The sequence below is a fragment of the Uranotaenia lowii genome, chromosome 2 (genome assembly GCF_029784155.1).
Source record: "Uranotaenia lowii strain MFRU-FL chromosome 2, ASM2978415v1, whole genome shotgun sequence".
In the NCBI taxonomy this organism is placed as follows: Eukaryota; Metazoa; Arthropoda; class Insecta; order Diptera; family Culicidae; genus Uranotaenia; species Uranotaenia lowii.
In genome coordinates, this window is record NC_073692.1 from 171,707,272 (window position 1) to 171,725,771 (window position 18,500).

At 35.1% G+C, this 18,500-nt stretch overlaps 1 protein-coding gene across 3 annotated transcripts in view; it reads right to left on the reverse strand.

Annotated features, from left to right (window-relative positions):
• The window catches only part of LOC129744205 (serine protease inhibitor 28Dc-like), a 61,955-nt gene extending 49,433 nt beyond the window's left edge, over positions 1-12,522 (reverse strand). For 2 of the 3 annotated variants that reach the window (XM_055736615.1, XM_055736614.1), the window contains exon 1: positions 12,221-12,499. The gene's annotated coding sequence lies outside the window, so the exon portion shown is untranslated. Of the gene's footprint in view, positions 1-12,220 lie in introns of all 3 variants that reach the window. The other variant, XM_055736613.1, reaches the window with a different exon arrangement.
• Between the last annotated feature and the right edge of the window lie 5,978 nt (positions 12,523-18,500).

Consider the following 18,500-nt stretch of genomic DNA (forward strand, 5'->3'; position numbering starts at 1 on the left):
TATACTTTTGTAATTTAATTATTTTTTGAGGAAATTTTGAAGCTGGAGTACTAGAGTCACAAATTTCAAGTTCGATGATAATTCCATGTCGAACAAGTTTAAAGATTATTCTCTCTACGTTATTAATTCAATACTGATTTGACTCTGAATTTTGCCTGTTTCAACTTTTACAGTCTCATAAGGCGCCAAATTTATGCGAAAATGTATGGAAATTTCAGACCTGAGACTAGGGATTGTAATATCTACCCGTTTTCCCAAAACTGGAATTCGGTATTTCACTTTCTTTTGCTTTTGGCGCATACATACATTTAGTCCATGACAATCAAAAAAACTATTTAAATTTTTATTATCTAAGGACTGGTTTTCAGTCGTAAAAATACACTTTTATAATCTGAAATAAGTCGTTAAGTAGTTTCTATTTATAAAACTACTGAAACTGAGTGATTATTTTGCTTTATTCCTTGACAAGGATTTAAAATAAGGTACATCGGGGCGAGTGTAAACGATCACCTTTTCTCTGTTGTCAAAAACTTAAAAAATATTTCAGCACCAACATGTGAAAAGGGTATTAAAGACGAAGTAAACAAAACCCGTTTTCAGTGGATTCAAATAGCCCAATATAAGCTCTACTTAACACAAAAACCGTTTTTAGTTTTTCAGTTTCCATAAGATTTATAATGCAGTTTGAGCAAAGGATCTAAACAATTTAGAGCCATAAAATGACATTATCCTCACACAGATTGTTTTATACACCCTTTACTTCACAACAGAGCAAACGGTCTAGATGCAAAACATTCAATAAGCCTTTGTCAAAAAATAGGAGAAATTTTATCTCCATCTCGCTCACACATATGAGACATACAGTACAAAGCAAAGGGTGTATAAAACATGTAGACGAATTTCATACTCCAGCTAGGGTCTATAAACAATTGCGAGCTATTTTTTCATGATAACACCGTCGTATCGATAAAAACATATTTAGAATGATCCCACGCACCGTTATGAACATATAGACTTGCAAAATTTCTCGTGAAATTTAATTAGCGATTAAAAATAGATTGCAAAATTTTCAAACGCGTTTTTCTCGAAACGTCATAAATGAACATAGACCCTTTTCACATGTTGGTGCTGATTTCTTCTTTTACAAATTGTTGCTTAGGCTCAAACAAACAATCTGACATAGATAAACTAAACTTGCTTTAAATTTTTCACTAAAAACACTGCACTATTTAATTACTAGACTAGAACTAGACATGAACAGTGTGTTCTTGTTTTGCATATTTTGGCTACAAAAAAGGGCATTGAAATCCGAATTTTCGATGAAAAGGTGAGTGTTTGAAACTCATTCAAGAGGTATTCAAGTGAAAGCAGAAAATTTATGATAAATGTTCAGTACATCCTGAAAGTTGTGAAAATAATACTCACTCTTGTCAATCCACACTGCGGAGCAAGTGCAAACGACTCTCCCGCGGTGAGTTCAAACTAACTTTATGCCATGTAACATCAGCCAATTCAGAAAATTTATCTCCAATATGGTTCAGTATTCTATATAAATGGTCAGAAGGGGTATCCAAAACAAAACAAACACAAAATTTCACTTGTTGATAAACATTTAAAGCCAGTACTCAAAAAACGCTATCAAATGTAATTCATAGAATATGTTGGTGTATCAACTGAACAGATCTGAGTCCCTAATTTCAAATTTTTATTAAAATTAAGCTTATCAAAGTTGCCAGATTTCCCGGATTTAACCCGAATGTTATCACTTTTTTTTGCAAAATAAAGAAAAAATTGAATTGCGTGATTTTAATTATGAATTTTGCTTCTGAAGTAATTTTTTGAGCAAATGTTATCCAAATAAACTGTGTGATGTGTTATGATGAAATAACACAATTTTTCGAGATTTATAAGTACTTCTTGATATTAATTTGAAAATTTCCAAATTTTCCTGGATATTGCCCAGATATTGGGTTGTAAACTTTGAAATCAAATGCCCGGATTTTGCAAGGCTTTTAGTTATAAAAGCCCGAATTTGTCCTGTCTGGATTAGTGCGGAAAATATCTTGAAGCTGTTTCTGGTTAAAATTTTATTTATAAATAAAAATTTGTGGCCTGTGATCGGATTGTGGAATCTTCATCCAACTTATTATTCTTGATTCGGTTCATCGTTGGGACAAAATCCTGATTCAAATCTTGGTTTTACATTTATAAGATTTGGATTGTATGAAATTTTAACTTCTAACCATATGTAGAATTTGAAAACTTAAAACAGCTTATTATGGCGATCCTGAATTGAATTATCAGAGTTGCATCATTCAGCATTTCATATCGCTTCACTAGTTGAACTACGAATAAACAATTGAAGCAATTATTTAAGGAATTCATATATAAAACAAAGATTCAAAATTCAAATAAGAGATAAGTGGTTAAGGATTCTGTTATAAAATGCCCTTAATTGGGATACTGAGAAATTTTGTTTAGAATTTGGATTCGGAAATCGATTTCAAATTAGGAATTCAGATTCGGAATTATTATTCAAAATAGCCTAAAAAACCAAAACAACAGGTGAAAATCAATAAGATCCAAATTCATTTCAAAGATTGCGTTCTATGGAAAATCTTATTTTAAATTTGCTTTTTTTCTCACAGCATTTAAATAATTAAATAAACTTCAAAATCAAAGATCTATATTCAAATCTGAATATAGCGAGTTATCAAGAGTTTAAAATAAATCTGATTTAAAACACCAACTTATTTTTCTAATTTTATTCCTTAATGAAATATCATTTTAACCAAAATTGTTATTTCAAATGAAGTCTTCAAAATCCTTTATTTATTTTTAAAGCTTAAAAAAAACTGGAAACTTTTAGGATTTTTCTTTTTAAAAATAATGAATAATACACATTAATGTTAATAAACTTAAGCCCGAATAATGGAATACTCCTAGTGACACATATTTGTCTTTATGCTTGCATTTTTTCAAACAAAAATGTTATAAAGAAAAAAAAAAAGGTAACCAAAACCCCACCCATGAGGCAGTTCTTCCTACGGCCCTGTCCAAAGTGTTGTATCTGAAGCGGATATTCAAAATTTTGTAATGCCTTGGTAAATAAAGGTCTATTGACACATTCCACTGTGACGTGAAATCGTTTTTCCGGATTTCTCTGAACAGTTATCATTCTAGAAGTCAACCAATTAACTTGAAAATAAAAAAAAAAATGTAGCAAACGGCCGCAAATTGAATTTCCTTCATAATGAATATAATTTGGTAATTACCAAATTTTAGTTGTTTTTGTTGTGATCGATTACTTTTGTGACGTGAATTCACGCTAGAATCGACCATTTTAGACTTTACCCGATCAGGAGAACATATCAAAATAATAACTCAAACATATCTCACCAAGATACTTACATCTGATTCAGTTATAATTAAGTACTCCAAATTTTCGATTTTAAGTTTCTCCAATCTGAATTATATCTTATTCTGATTGACAGACTTGAATGGGGTTGAGCTCATTTTCAATTATCAAGATTTTTTTCTGATTGTCTTAAAATAAAATGATTATATCTTATTTTGATATACGTACAACTTTTTCTGAAACACGGACATCGAAGTCAACGGCCCAAACCGTCCCGATCAGGAGAGCATATCAAAATAATAACTCAAACGTATCTCACCAAGATATTTACATCTGATTCAGTTATAATCAAGTACTCCAAATTTTCGATTTTAAGTTTCTCTAATCTGAATTATATCTTATTCTGATTGACAAACTTGGATGGGGTTGAGCTCATATTCATTGATCAAGATTTTTTCGGATTGCCCTAAAATAAAATGATTATATCTTATTTTGATATACGTACGACTTTTTCTGAAACACGGACATCGAAGTCAACGGCTCAAACCTTACATTAACGAGTTTTGCTCAACAGATTCATAAAATTGAATCATAATTTTGGGAAACCAAAAATGGGGCATGGTTTTATCAAATAATGTGGTTTATTGACCTTCTACTAGAAAATTTTCTCGAAGCACTCATATCTTGATAAGTTATAATTTTGATGTAATTTGTTCTGTCCAATATCAAACTATGCTATCAGAACCAGATATAATCTTGATAGGAGCATATCAAAAACTGATATAATTTAGCTATGGTCGTATAGATTTTTTGATATAATTTGAGATATTTTAACATCCTACGAGTACTGAATTATAACTCATTTAGATAGAAGAAAATAAGTATCAAAATATCTCATTTTGATATAATTTTGTTTTTCCCTCCTGATCGGGGTACAATAATGAGTTTCGCTCAACAGATCCATAAAATTGAATCCAATTTTGTGGAATCCAAAAATGGAGCATGGTTTTAGCAAATAATGTGGTTTATTAACATCCCACTAGAAAATTTTCTCGTAGCACTCATATCTTGATAAGTTATAATTTTGATAGGTTTTGTTCTGTCCAATATCAAACTATGCTATCTGAATGAGATATAATCTTGAAAGGAGCATATCTAAAATTGATATAATTTAGCTATGATCGCAAAGATTTTTTGATATAATTTGAGATATTTTAACATCCTACGAGTACTGAATAATAACTCATTTAGATAGGAAAAATTAGTATCAAAATATCTCTTCTTGATATAATTTAGTTTTTCTCTCCTGATCGGATAGTACATACTACTTTAAATTCCTGTTCTCTCTGTAGAAATAGAATATTGGTGATTTGAAATGAGTTGTAGAAAAAACAATTACCCACAATTTGACGTGCATAGCTTCTTGATCAATGAACAATGAACGAAGTTATGCTTATTTAAAGTTGTGACGTGAATTCATTCACTTTAATCAGGGTAGTTGACTGAAATCACGTCACAAAATATCGAGTTATTCTGAACCATTCTTCAGAACCTTCAAATTTTATGTTGTCCCGAATTTAACAATTATGAATTTTCAGTGTCTTCGTCTAACTTTTTCCTTATTTTAATAAGCACTTCTTGAAAAGCAACATATTGCGGGATCATACGTTAAAATTCGGCTTCTGATATAGCTCAGTTGGCAAATCAGTTGCTTCCTGAGCCAATGTCCGCAAGTTCGAGCCCAAGAGTAAACATCGAACACAGTTGTAACGGATAAGTTTTTCAATAACTATTTGCCAACGGTAAAGTTGATGATATAAAGTCACGAATGCCATAAAGATGGTAAAACGGCTATCAGCGAAACAAAAAATAAAACGTTAAAATTACTGCTGTTTCTCACAAAAAATTCAACAAAAAAAAATTCAAAAATTTTTTTTCAATTTTTTGGTATTTTGATTTGAATATAACTAACTTTTGGAAAAATTAACTAAATTATGTTGGATTTGTAAAAATCCGACCTTCAGGAGGGTCAAAACAGCATATAAAATTTAACAAAAAATTAAATTTTGTGACGTGAATTTACTCATTCGTGCTGTTGTAACTCAGCTAGATTCCAACCGATTTCTATAAATTTTAGTGTTTTAAAATTACCTTATCATTTTCAAAAAAGATCTAATTTTTTTATTTAAAAAAAGGTCAAAGTTTTCTCGTAAAATTAGAAAATTGGGTGTGTGTGTGTGTAGAATGTTGCTCCTATTTTGATTTTGGAATTCACTCTTCAGTTGTCAAAATGCCGTCCAAGGAAGAAGAGCAGCGTATCAAAATTTTGCTCGCGTATCGCGAAAATCTGAGCTATTCGCACGCAAAGCTGGCAAAATCGCTAAAAGTTGCCAAATCAACCGTTACAAATGTAATTAAATGGTTTGGGGAACGTTTGTCGACAGCCAGGAAGTCTGGATCGGGGGGAAAACGAAAACCGGAAGCCGCTGAGACGACGAAGAGAGTTGCCGGTAGTTTCAAGCGAAACCCTAACCTCTCAGAATGGGGTAGGCTTAATAGCGGCACGTTATCGAAACAAACGGGAAAATTGTGCCTAATCGCGATGGTAAACAAATACGACGGCCAAAGCGCGATCCTGGAGGCTGTACACGACTATGCTGACGAAGTTAGACTGCGTGGTAATGGACGACGAAACCTACGTCAAAGCCGACTACAAGCAGCTTCCGGGACAGGAGTTTTATACGGCAAAAGGAAGGGGAAAGGTAGCAGATATTTTCAAGCACATGAAACTATCAAAGTTCACGAAGAAATATCTGGTTTGGCAAGCCTTCTGTACCTGTGGCTTGAAAAGCAGCATTTTCATAGCTTCCGGGACTGTCAACCAAGAAATTTACGTGAAAGAGTGTTTGAATAAACGTCTGCTGCCTTTCCTGAAATAACACGGTTGTTCCGTACTGTTTTGGCCGGATTTGACATCTTGCCATTACGGTAAAAAGGCCATGGAGTGGTACGGCGCCAACAACATGCAGGTGGTTCCCAAGGACGAGAACCCTCCCAACACGCCAGAGCTCCGCCCAATTGAGAAATACTGGGCTATTGTCAAGCGGAACCTAAGTAAGACCAAAAAACTGCTAAGGACTAGCAGCAGTCCAACGCAAACTGGCTTTCTGCGGCGAAGAAGGTAGACAAGGTTGCTGTACAAAATCTGATGGCAGGGGTTAAGCGTAAGGCTCCACAATTCGGATTTGGAAAAGCGGAAGCCTTAAGCCGGAATATTTTTCCTGAATTTTATACTAATTAAACTTGAAAAAGAAATTTAATTTGATTTTTTAAATGAACGATTTCACCGATTTACACGCGTTTTCCCTTGACCAAATTTTGACCGTATCACCCTTTATACATATATCAGTGCAGTAGTTTTGGTTTTCAAACTTAAACAATAACCCGGCTCTACCCTAACCGGGTAATTGTTTTTTGGTGAGTGGCTCTGGTAACCCTACATAAAAAACTGTAGTGCTCTTCATTTTAGGAATAGTCAGGAAATTTCATGTATCTAGCGTTCCTGAGATATCGCTCCGAGAAAGCACAGTTCGGGTCATATAGACCTTAACCGCAAAGTAAGGTTAAACCACTGATCACACTGACATGACACTTAGAACAAAACCCGACCATTTTGTGGTTAATTTTTTTCTCAAATTTTGCAGGTTCTCAATACCGACGGTAGGTGGCGAACCTGCAAAATTTGACAAAAAAATGCCCTGTAGGAAAAATGTACCTGTTTAGTTCGATTTTATCGTGGTTAAACCACCATACGTACTGGGCACTCGATTTCGTTTTATGGATAATTTTTCCAAGAGAACGCAATATTGATTCCAGAGTGCGCATCGATCGATTTGAAGAAATGCTATCACAGTTAGGAAATGCCGCCCAACTTTAAAATAAAAACAGGCAATTTCTACGATAATATCGGATTAAACAGGTACATTTTTCCTACAGGGCATTTTTTTATCAAATTTTTCAGGTTCGCCACCTGTCGTCGGTATTGCGAACCCACAAAATCTGACAAAAAAATTAGACAAGCAATGGTTGAATTTTTGTTCTAAGTGTCATGTCAGTGTGATCAGTGGTTAAACCCCAGAAGGTTTTTTTCAAGTACTAAAAATGTTTTTAATGTACTCCAAACTTGTTATTCAACGTAAAACCCTGACGACACAAAAATTTGTTTGGTTGTAAAGTGTTGCCAGAATTTATAATGATTTTTATCTCACACTTTTTTCCATAGAAAGTTCCAAACGAATTTGAAAGTCTTTGTGGGTTGCCTTAGAGTTTTATGAATGAGCTAATGTTTTGCTAGTTACGTTTCATTATTGATTGAATACAAATTGGGAGGAGGGGAGCTAAGTTTTAATAAAGTTGGAAAATAAGAGCCACAACATAATGGCTTTTTAATAATTTGCTTTCAATATGGTCTTCATTTATGAGTTTCGTGTCTTAAATATTAAAATTGATTTTCAGAAAAAAAATTTCCCACATTATTGAATATCAATTAATAGGAAGTACGCACAGCATGTAAAAAAAGGAATGTATTTATGCTTTTCCATCAGACTGTTTTAGTAGGGAGAAGTGTTCTTAAACGGGCCTATCGAGTTAAATGCGTTGGACGAAATGGCTGACAAGACAACATTTCTAATCAATGCATTTTGAAGGTGACACGTTTTGAACATAAGGCAAGAAAAAGTTTTGTGAATTAAACAACTCAAAAAAAAAAAAATTAAAATTAAAAATTCATACAAGCATTTGATACTTGATGTAATATTTCGACTTTTAAAATTGTACTTAAAGAAGCCCAAAACAAAAAAAATATGGTTTTTGTTTTTTAATTGATTGAACTTGAAAAGTAAAACAAATTTAAGCTTTTATGATGGTTTCAGAATGTATAAAAAGTGGAATAAGAGAGTGTTTTTGTATGCCTCCATCATGTTTGTAATATGCCTCTATCCTAAAATAACAGGTTAAATTAGGCTTGCCAGATACTTTCAGAAAAAAGCGGGACATTTCACCTAGAAAAAGCGGGACACAGCCGAAAAAAGCGGGACATTTAAGAAAAACAAAAAAAAAGCATAATTATGTAGCCAAACTTATAAGTTTACCATCAGCCAAAGTTGGTCGTAGAAAGTACATTAAGATTTTTTAACGAAGAGTGATTTTGCTCAATTTTTCCTACAAGACTTTTATTTCCATGGTTGTTTTGCCATATGCGCCGTTATTTTCCACGGTTCTCTGAATTAACACGATATTTGAGAGAGAATATTCCAAGTCGTACATGTAAACGACGTATTTGATACCTTGAAAAAACCTTTGAAAATTTATTTGTATGGAATTTGATCATAAATTTGAAAACTCAAGAAAACTTCCATCACCTTCCATCTTTATGTACTTTGGACATATGAGTCGAAAAAGGTGGTTGTATAATATAACGCGATTTAACTAAGATTCCGGCGCAAGAAATAATCTCTTTAATCTATAATCCATAATTATTTGAGGCAACTTAAACAATATTTTCTTCATACATTTGTTGAACGTGTTGAACGTGAACACTTAACTGAAGCAGAATCTTACTATAATGCTAGACCTTTAGAGTTATTCAGTATTGCCTTATACAAACTATGAAAAATGTTGCTTATTTTGAGAAAAAGATTTATTTGAAAGATTTTCTGTTCATAACAGAATTCAAATTGAGTCATAAGTTTGATTTTTTCCAGTGTTAGTCAGTTTACTTTGTAAAAGTTTTCCAAGAAAAAAAGCGGGACATTTTGAGGAAAAAGCGGGACAGCGGGACATTCAACAAAAAAGCGGGACATGTCCCGCTTTTGCGGGACGGATGGCAACCCTAGGTTAAATGGAGAGAGAGAGAATGGAAGAATGGAATCTAAAAACAGATTTGATAAAGTTTTACTTATGGATGAACTGCCTCCATAGTATGCCAACCCTAACTTTTGTTTTATTCTTTAAAGTTAAAGTCTGCTTCATTTAATATTGGAACAAATTCTTTCGCTCATTGTGGCGCTCCTAGTGGACGGATTTGGAAATTTTTTTCACCCACGTGTCGGGAAATTCATTACCTTTCACCATGTATTTATTTCATAACACCAAACGATAGCATTTTGTAAACAACCGCCATGGAAGCCGAACGGAGAGATCAAATTGTGCACAGGTTTCTTGAAAATCCATTGTTGTCGGCATCGAAGCTAGCTAAACAGCTTAAAATGCCCAGAAATACCGTAAGGCGTGTTATCAAGCAGTACAAGGAAACATTGACGACGGCTCGGAAGCCGCATTCGAAGCGTCGGAGTGGAACTGTCGACCGGAAACTGCGTGGGAAAGTCATCAAGGCCGTCAAGAGGAATCCCAATCTTTCAGATCGCGATTTAGCCAATAAGTTCCAGGCCGCTCACAGTACGGTGCGCCGAATTCGTCTCCGGGAAGGAATAAGGTCATTCCGAGCCAGCAAACAGCCAAATCGGACGCTGAAGCAGAACAATGTGGCCAGAATCCGTGCTCGAAAGCTGTACGACCAAGTGCTGACCAAGTTCGACGGATGTATTCTGATGGACGATGAGACCTACGTGAAGGCGGACTTTGGGCAAATCCCAGGTCAAAAATTTTATTTGGCGACGGCTCGGGGGGATGTACCTGCAAAATTTAAGTTCGTGTTTGCGGATAAATTCACCCGCAAGTACATGATTTGGCAGGGGATATGCAGTTGTGGACAGAAAACCAAAGTCTTTCTCACTGACAAGACAATGAAATCAGAAGTCTACAAAAAAGAGTGCCTACAGAAACGGATTCTGCCGTTTATTCGTGCCCACGACCGTCCAGTAATGTTTTGGCCGGACCTCGCAAGCTGCCATTACAGCAAAACGGTTATGGAATGGTACGCAACGAACGGAGTCAGCGTAATACCGAAGGACCTCAACCCCCCAAACTGCCCCCAGTTCCGGCCGATAGAGAAATACTGGGCAATCACGAAGCGGAGGCTTAAGGCAAAGGGAAAACTTGTTAGGAACATGACTCAAATGAAGAACTGGTGGAATCAAATCGCCAAAACGGTGGACGAAAAGGGTGTGCGCCGCCTAATGTGCCGTATTACGGGAAAAGTACGAGAATTTCTTCGAAACAGCAATGAATAATTTTTTAATTTTTTTTTATGAAAGAGTAAAGAAAATGCTACATTTATATGAAAAACAAATTATGAATTCGTTAATAAATGACTGAACTACACGCAATTGTTTGTGTTCCAATATTAAATGAAGCAGACTTTATAAAAGAAATAGATTTTTTTCAAAACTTCAACTTTGTAGTATGAAAGTTATCATTTTTTAGCATTTTCAATGAAATTATACGGTAATATAGCAAAAAAAAAAACAGAAAATTTCCCCAAAACATAAATAGCCCGTACGGTTTGGGGTTCGGCATTTTAGACAACAGTTATAATAAAATCGATTTTAAGGAAGATTTCAACATAAAAATTTCTCCAAAGTATAGAAAACAGATGCCTGTGTATAAAGATTTTGTTCACATATTCGATGTAATATTTGATTAAATCAGAATTCTCCTTAATAGGCGCATATAGCCCGTTTCTACCCGATTATGAAAACTTCTCGCTGCAGTCGAATTTGAGAAGCCCTCCCTATTATTGACGAATCCTTCGCATGGCATTGGTTCGAACTGTAAGCAAAACATTTTATCATGGAACACAAACATTGCTCAACTGCATCCGTTGATTTCACAATCAACATTACCAAACAAATGCAAATTCATAACGTTGTTGGTTATGCTACAGCTTGCAATCGGAACCCCGAACAACTCATGAATCGTATATTTTCTATCCATTTAGGACGATTATCAGTTTTTTTTTTCCACAAGTCATCATATAATTTGTCACACTATAAAAAGAATGACGTCTTTGCTAGGCTGGAAAAACACAGTCAAATCGGAAGGATCAAAATGCTCACACAGTGGTGATTTTTTTCTTCTCTCTGCCGATAGCCATATGTTCCACCGGATAGCAAAAGGCGTACGTCAACTGAGACTCGAGACAGCGACGCGTAGTCTGCTGGTCTTTCCTGGGGGAGGGTTGGCGTCTCGGTCGTTCGTTCGTTGCAAAATCGAAGCTATCGCCACCATTGACTATCGCAGTTCTATTGAATAAAACCGCAAGCTCCGCCACACATATTTAAATAGCTTCAAAACGGGTTCCGTTATAAAACCATCGCATCGGATAGATAATTTGCAATCTCTGCGTTCGCTTGCTTGCTTGCTTCATCCCCGCGCGATGTGTGTTTATTTCTTTTTGTAGTTTTTATATTCCGGTTTGTGGTGATTGTTTCCTTCGCGTTTGTAATCGTCAGGAATCCCAGCATCTCGGGAAGTGCTCTCGAGCCATGCGAGCCATCTTGCTGCTCAAGTCGTGTCGATTCGGCTCTCGAGTTACCTCCACCGATGACCTTTGGTTGATAAAGATAGAGAGCGACATCGCATCGCTTGCCCTTGTTTTAGCATCGCTTAGAACAAACTAGTTGAGTCTTCAGGTTCCCGTGAACTTGTAATTCGGATTGAGCAAGGCACAAATAATTAAATTGATTAGAGAAGCACATATTGCTCCCAATATGTACACTGCTCACAACAAGTTTGGACGTCGCAAATCGAAACAGAAATCACAAAGAATGAATCACACTGTATGTATGCGCTAGAATCAGGTTTTCGAATGCTGCCACCATATATGTAAAACAAATGCACGGCCAACGATCTGCTATCCACCAAATGTCACCCAACACCTTGCAAAACTCAAGAGATTCTTACATTTGAGCGACAAGCTCGGTATTCCAAGTAATTCGGTACACTGAACTCTTATCCGATCGGTATCTTGCGGCCACTTCACCAAAATTTTCCCGGGATGGGCCTGGCTTTATGATGAACTCACTTCCACACAAAATAACAAGCAAAAAATCCTACAACCGGTAGCAGGTATGTAGATACTTCAAACGCACATTCCCAGTTCTTCACGCCCATATACCAACTCACTAAGTATCGAGTATCGACCGCGTCCGCACGGAGTTTCCAAAGAACTGAAAACTGGCTCCGATCGGTTGATGGTTTAAAAGTCGCGAACGGATGAGCTAAGCTTGTTGATGATTACAAACCACCATCGGGCAGTAGGTAGACGATCGCTGTCTCTTGCGATCGGTTGTCGAAACTCGTTCGTGTTCGGTGATGAGCTTCTCTTCCGTCGTGGCTCTCCACAGTGACGATGAGAAACATGGAGCTTTTCGAGTCCGATCCAAAGTTTTGATTTGACTGTCGAAGGTATTGCCAGGATAAACCTGCACACATTGGTGTAGAACAAGTTATTAATCTAGTATATATTGAACGCCTAAGTAAAGCAGTGGATATAACACAATTAAAAAATTCAAAAAGTTTGCAAATGAATGTCTCTGGGCGACTGTGAGTATATCTACTCTTATTTACAATTATTAAGGCGTACCACAAGGATGTTATCTGGGACCTACAACGATCTACATATCTCAAACTCTCTTTTCCTCGACGATAAAAATTTTCCTTCTGAATTTTCCATTAACTTAGATCGTTGATCGTACTCTGACAGTTGAAAGAGTAAAACAGAGTGCTACAGACAATCACCAGGTTTTGAACTAAACTGAAGTAAACTTTTATCGATTAGAAGTACTTTTTGCTCGATAGAAGTTTACTTTTTTTAAATGGTTAAGCTAAGCGTGAACGTGACACAGGCGCGGTCCTATGGGAGGAGGGGGGGGGGGGGTTGGGTGTCTGTGCAAAAAACCGTTATTAAATACCCGCAAAAGCTCAAATTTCAATAAAAAGTTAGAACTTTTATTAATAGCTGTGCTTTTAAATTTTTTAAATTTTCCACTCCGTGGGGGTGTTTATTCAACAAAAACGTTAATATATCACTTGAAAAGCTCAATATTGAAAAAAAGCCAGTCCACCAAACTCAAGCAGCAGTAACTTGCAATTCCCCGGACTGAATTAACTTTAACAACATTAACAAATAACTTTTGTTGATAAGTAACTCAACAAAAGTGTTGAGTGTTGATTTTGAATTTGCTATTAATGAAATGTAAGGACAACTTTTTTTTTTAAATTGTCACTAATTTCCCTCATATGCCACACGAGCAAATCGTAATAAATTTTATATTTGCTTCAAATTTAGAGCTTCTAAATTCTTTATTTTGTTTTGAATTTAAATTAAATTACAAAAGGAAAAAGTCACATTGGGGGGTGAATATGGTTATAACACTGAAATACTTGAAATATTCGTTCTGATGTCGTCATACATTTATTGCCTTCAATATGTAGTTTCTTTATTATTTGCTCAGATTTAGAAGAAAACAATAAAAAAAATCATTAAACTGTATCATGTGATTTTCAATTTTCTTTATTTTAAGAAATTTCTACCATGTTTAATGGATTAACAGATCTTGGTCGTTCTAAGAAGTAAAATAAAACCTTTGGCCTTCAAGTGTTAAATTGCTTTTATTGTAAGAAATTTAAATTTTAGTCAAATTATCCATTGCAGTGATCAGTTTTCCAGTAGGCGTTTAAGAAACGTATGACTTCAATTGACCGTCCAACTTCCTAATCTTCCTTTTTGTCTTTTAGTCACCAATATTTCACTAAACAAATTCAATCGGATGCCGCATTGAATTCAATTTTGATGAAGTTTTGAGCAGCGAAAAGCTTCCCATTAGGATTTTTTTTTGTATTTCAAAATATTTTTAAATCGATGGAAAATTATCAATTCAGAATCAGGAAAAATCATTCCAATAAAACTTTACTTTAAGAATTGAAAGCTAATACATATCTGAAATTAGAATATAAATTTGAATTTAAAATTCTGTTTTTTTCTTTTGCTTACAGCTGGTTTATTTAGAATTTGTAAACTTTATAAAGTCATACCAGTTGTCTAATGCTAACCTCATATCAAAATCTAAAATAGTGCTATTTTCACTTACGTTTACAAGGAATTCATGACTTATTGCAAAATAAGAATTCAGGTTCTGAATCACAGTAAAGATTCTCTTTCGTGAGTTTTTTTCACCCTTCATTTTCCACCATTTAAATATGAATTATAAACTTTAAATAAATAACCTAAGGCTATGATCATTTAGTATCCGGGCACTTTATTTCGGTGATAACTACGTTATTAGAGCTTGGATATGCAAAACTTTAGCAGCGTTGTGTTGATTATGAAAAGGACTATCTTGCCTATTTTTGCCAGATTTTTAAGTTAATGTGTGTTTGAGATATTTACGATGCAAAAAGACATGGTAAAAATAATTTTGCACAAATTTGCGCCATTTGCGCATTTTGCGCCTCGAAAAATCTTCATTGTCGACTTGAAAACTCATAAACTGTTGATTTTTTTCTGATTCTTTTTGGACCGAATGGTTAAGAAGTATAAGGAGCCACTCTAGAATCCACACGAAGTTAAAATCAAGCATCGGAATGGAGCCTTTGATCTTAAATGTGGTAAAAAATCGATGGTTATTGGGGATAACTGAATGCAGACCCCTTAAATAATGCAATTAATCCATTTCCGTCAGTCAAAAAGTGTTGTCTGACTAGTAGACACCAAGTTAATAACTAATAGTGAACAGTTCCTTAGATTGCAATATATGCAACCGGTTTTTAATCAATGCGACAGATGTGTCCTGATGGATGAAGAAATTTATGTTAAAACCGGGTTTAAGAGATCAAATTTCTCGAGATGCCTACTCATGAAGAGGTTCCAACCAGATTCAAATTGCTTTTTTCAGGTGGGTTTGTGTAAAATATCATGATTTTGCAAAGTTTTTACTTCTGTGGTAAAAATAATAGATCAATACATGACTGACACAAGTGTGCAAAGATAAAAAAGAGATTTTATGAAAAAGTAAGATTATTTCTTGAAATCTATATATATAAAAATGAATTTCTGTCTGTCTGTCTGTCTGTCTGTCTGTCTGTCTGTCTGTCTGTTCCCTATAGACTCGGAAACTACTGAACCGATTTGCGTGAAACTTGGCAGGTGGGGGTATTGGAGGCAGGGGAAGGTTCCTATTGTGGTTTGAGACCCCTCCCTCTCTCATGAAGGGGGGGAGGGGCCTCCCAAACAAAAGACAATTTTTTGCATAACTCGAGAACTTATCAAGCAAATGGTATTATATTTGGCATGGGATGGTATTTTGGAACGAAGAATATTTGTATGAATATTAGGTACCCCTCCCTCCTCTCAGTGGGGTGATAGGAAGGGGAGAGGGGGGCTACCTTACAATTTTTCATATAACTCGAGAACTAATCAAGATATTGGATCCAAATTTGGCATGGGAAGGTATTTGGATATGAAAAGTATTTCAATGTTTATTTGAGACCCCTCCCTCTTTTCAGTAGAAAGGGGGGGGGGGCTCTTCAATATTTTTTAACATAATTCAAAAACTTATAAAGCAAATGGAACCAAATTTGACATGGGAGGGTATTTGGATACGAAAAATATTTCTATGATTATTTGAGACCCCTTCCTCTTTCCAGTAGGGAGATATAAAGGGGGGAGGGGACCTCTTTTTAATTTTTTACATAACTCATAAACTAATTAAGCAAATGAAACCAAATTTGGCATGGGCGAGTATTTGGGAACGTGACATGTTCTAATGATTGTTTGAGACCCCTTTCTACTTCCAGCGGGGAGAAAGGAAAGAGGGAGGAAGATTCATACAATTTTTACTGTATAACTCAAGAACTACAACAGCAAATGGAACCAAATTTTTCACGGAACAATATTTGAGTACGAGAAATGCTTCTATGAATATTTGGTATCCCTCACTTCTTCAAAAAGGAGGATGAAAAGAAGGAGGAGAGGTCTCCCTTACAATTTTTAGTATAACTGGAGAGCTGATCGAAATTGAACCATACTCGGCATGTGACGGTATTTGGATACGAGAAATGTTTCTGTTATAAATTGAAGCCCCACCTTTTCAGCGGAAAGATATAAAGGGGGAAACAGGGGCTTCCATACAATTTTTTTTTGCATAGCTCGAGAATTAATAGAGCAAATGAAACCAAATTTGGCATCAAAAAGTGTTTGAGTACGAAAAATACTTTTATGAATATTAAGTTCTCACCCCTCCATTCAATGGGGAGAACAGAAGGCGGGATGGTACTCCCTTTCAAGTTTATACACAACTCAAGAATTTACTACGCAAATAAAACCAGATTTGGCATGAGATGGTATTGGTAGTGGGATAGTAGAATTGGGAATATGGGAAGGGAAGAGAAAAGCTTACATTTAACTTTTTTTTACAAAACCCGAGAAATGGACAAAACTTAACATGGAAAGTCAATTGGGTATGATTCTATGATTATTTGACACACCATCCTCCTTTCAGTGAGTAGGTACATGGGAGAAGGGAGGTAAGGCCAATACAATTTTGTTAGCATAAGTTCTCAATTTATGCTATCCAAGTCAACAAATGGAAACAAATATGGCATGGAAAGGTACTTGGTTACGATATATGTTTCTACGATTGTTATAGGCCCTTGCGCTTTACAGTGTAGAGAGGGGAAGAAAGGAAGGGGCTCCATATATTTTTCTTTTGAAAAGACTAAAAACTTATCAACCAATGGGACTATATCTGATATAAGAGGATTTTTGGGAACGAAAAAAATGGGTATGATTATTAAAGATCACGATCTCCATTCAGTAAGGGTTGAAGGGAAGGACAGGGGCGGCTCTCTTATCAGTTTTTTAGCAAAAATCCAGAACATATCAAGCAAAAAAACATATTTTATAAGTTAGATTGTTTGCGAACGATTAATTTGGGACCCTGCTTTTTTAGGGCGGAGCTTAAGGAAACAGATAAAAATTATCAGATCTTTAACGCGAATTTATAGATCAAGATTCAGAATATAAGTTTAAGTTATCTTTGTGTTGCAAATCGAAACTCCAGCTGCAGCTTTCATTTTATAGCGGTTGCTTATGAATTACGTTACAATTTGATTTAGAAAAAATAATCCCAACAAAACAATAAAAATTTAAATGATTCCTAAAAATATCATTTGATTTTGAAAGGTGTAGCAAAGCACACCGGGTCAGCTAGTCATTGATAAATATTTTTTCGTATTTTTATATTAAATGTCACCTTCATTTCCTCCATAGAAAGTTTTTCGATCAAATGAATAATTTTTAAAATACAAGCGTTTGTAACTGCCTGGATATCAAAAGATCCACAAAAATACCTACAAAAATGTTTGCTGGACAATTGATATGATGAATTCAAATATACTTCAATGATTGCATCACGGAAAATGGAGCCAGATTAATTTTTCTTAATAAGGTATATTTTATCAAAAATCTAGGTATGCTTCCACATAAATGTATATCTCCAGCTGCTACAAACAACTGATAGGTTATGCGATGCTTATTTTAAATGCAGCATTGAGATGAGTCACGATTCAAACATTCAGTCGACTAAACTTTTTTGGGGAAAAAAAGAACCCATCAGGAATAAGTTGTATTGAAAACCATGATAAAATTCGCCTTTTCTATTACTTGTAGCCAAGCACATCCTGCGCCAATGTTTTAACTATCTACTACAGGAAACAACCTGACGTTTATTTTGGTTCACCATCTTTCACCATCTTTGTGACCTTCGCGACAGAAGTAGTCCTAGATAGTGTATAGGGTTTGTATCAATCAGTTTTGATCATGATATGTATTGATAGAATTTTACCTTAGACAAAGACTCATCTTTAGTTTATAATATTTTTCCCCATAGCAATCTTACGATTTCTCCCCGAAGCCAAAGCATATAAAATATCAATTTAATATGTAGTGTTAAACTCATTAAAATGTATCATTGAGTGAGTCTAATGGTTTTTTCTAAGGAGAGCAGTGGTTCTATCTAATACCAACTTCTCTTATTCTTAAGGGGGGGGTAGGGTCTAACGGGTATAAAAAAACACCATTTTCACGATTTTTTTCTGGAGCTATCGTTCAAACAAATGTATTCAAATTTTTGGCATTATACAAAGCATTGTTAAAAGAACATTTAGTAATTTTTTCGTAGAA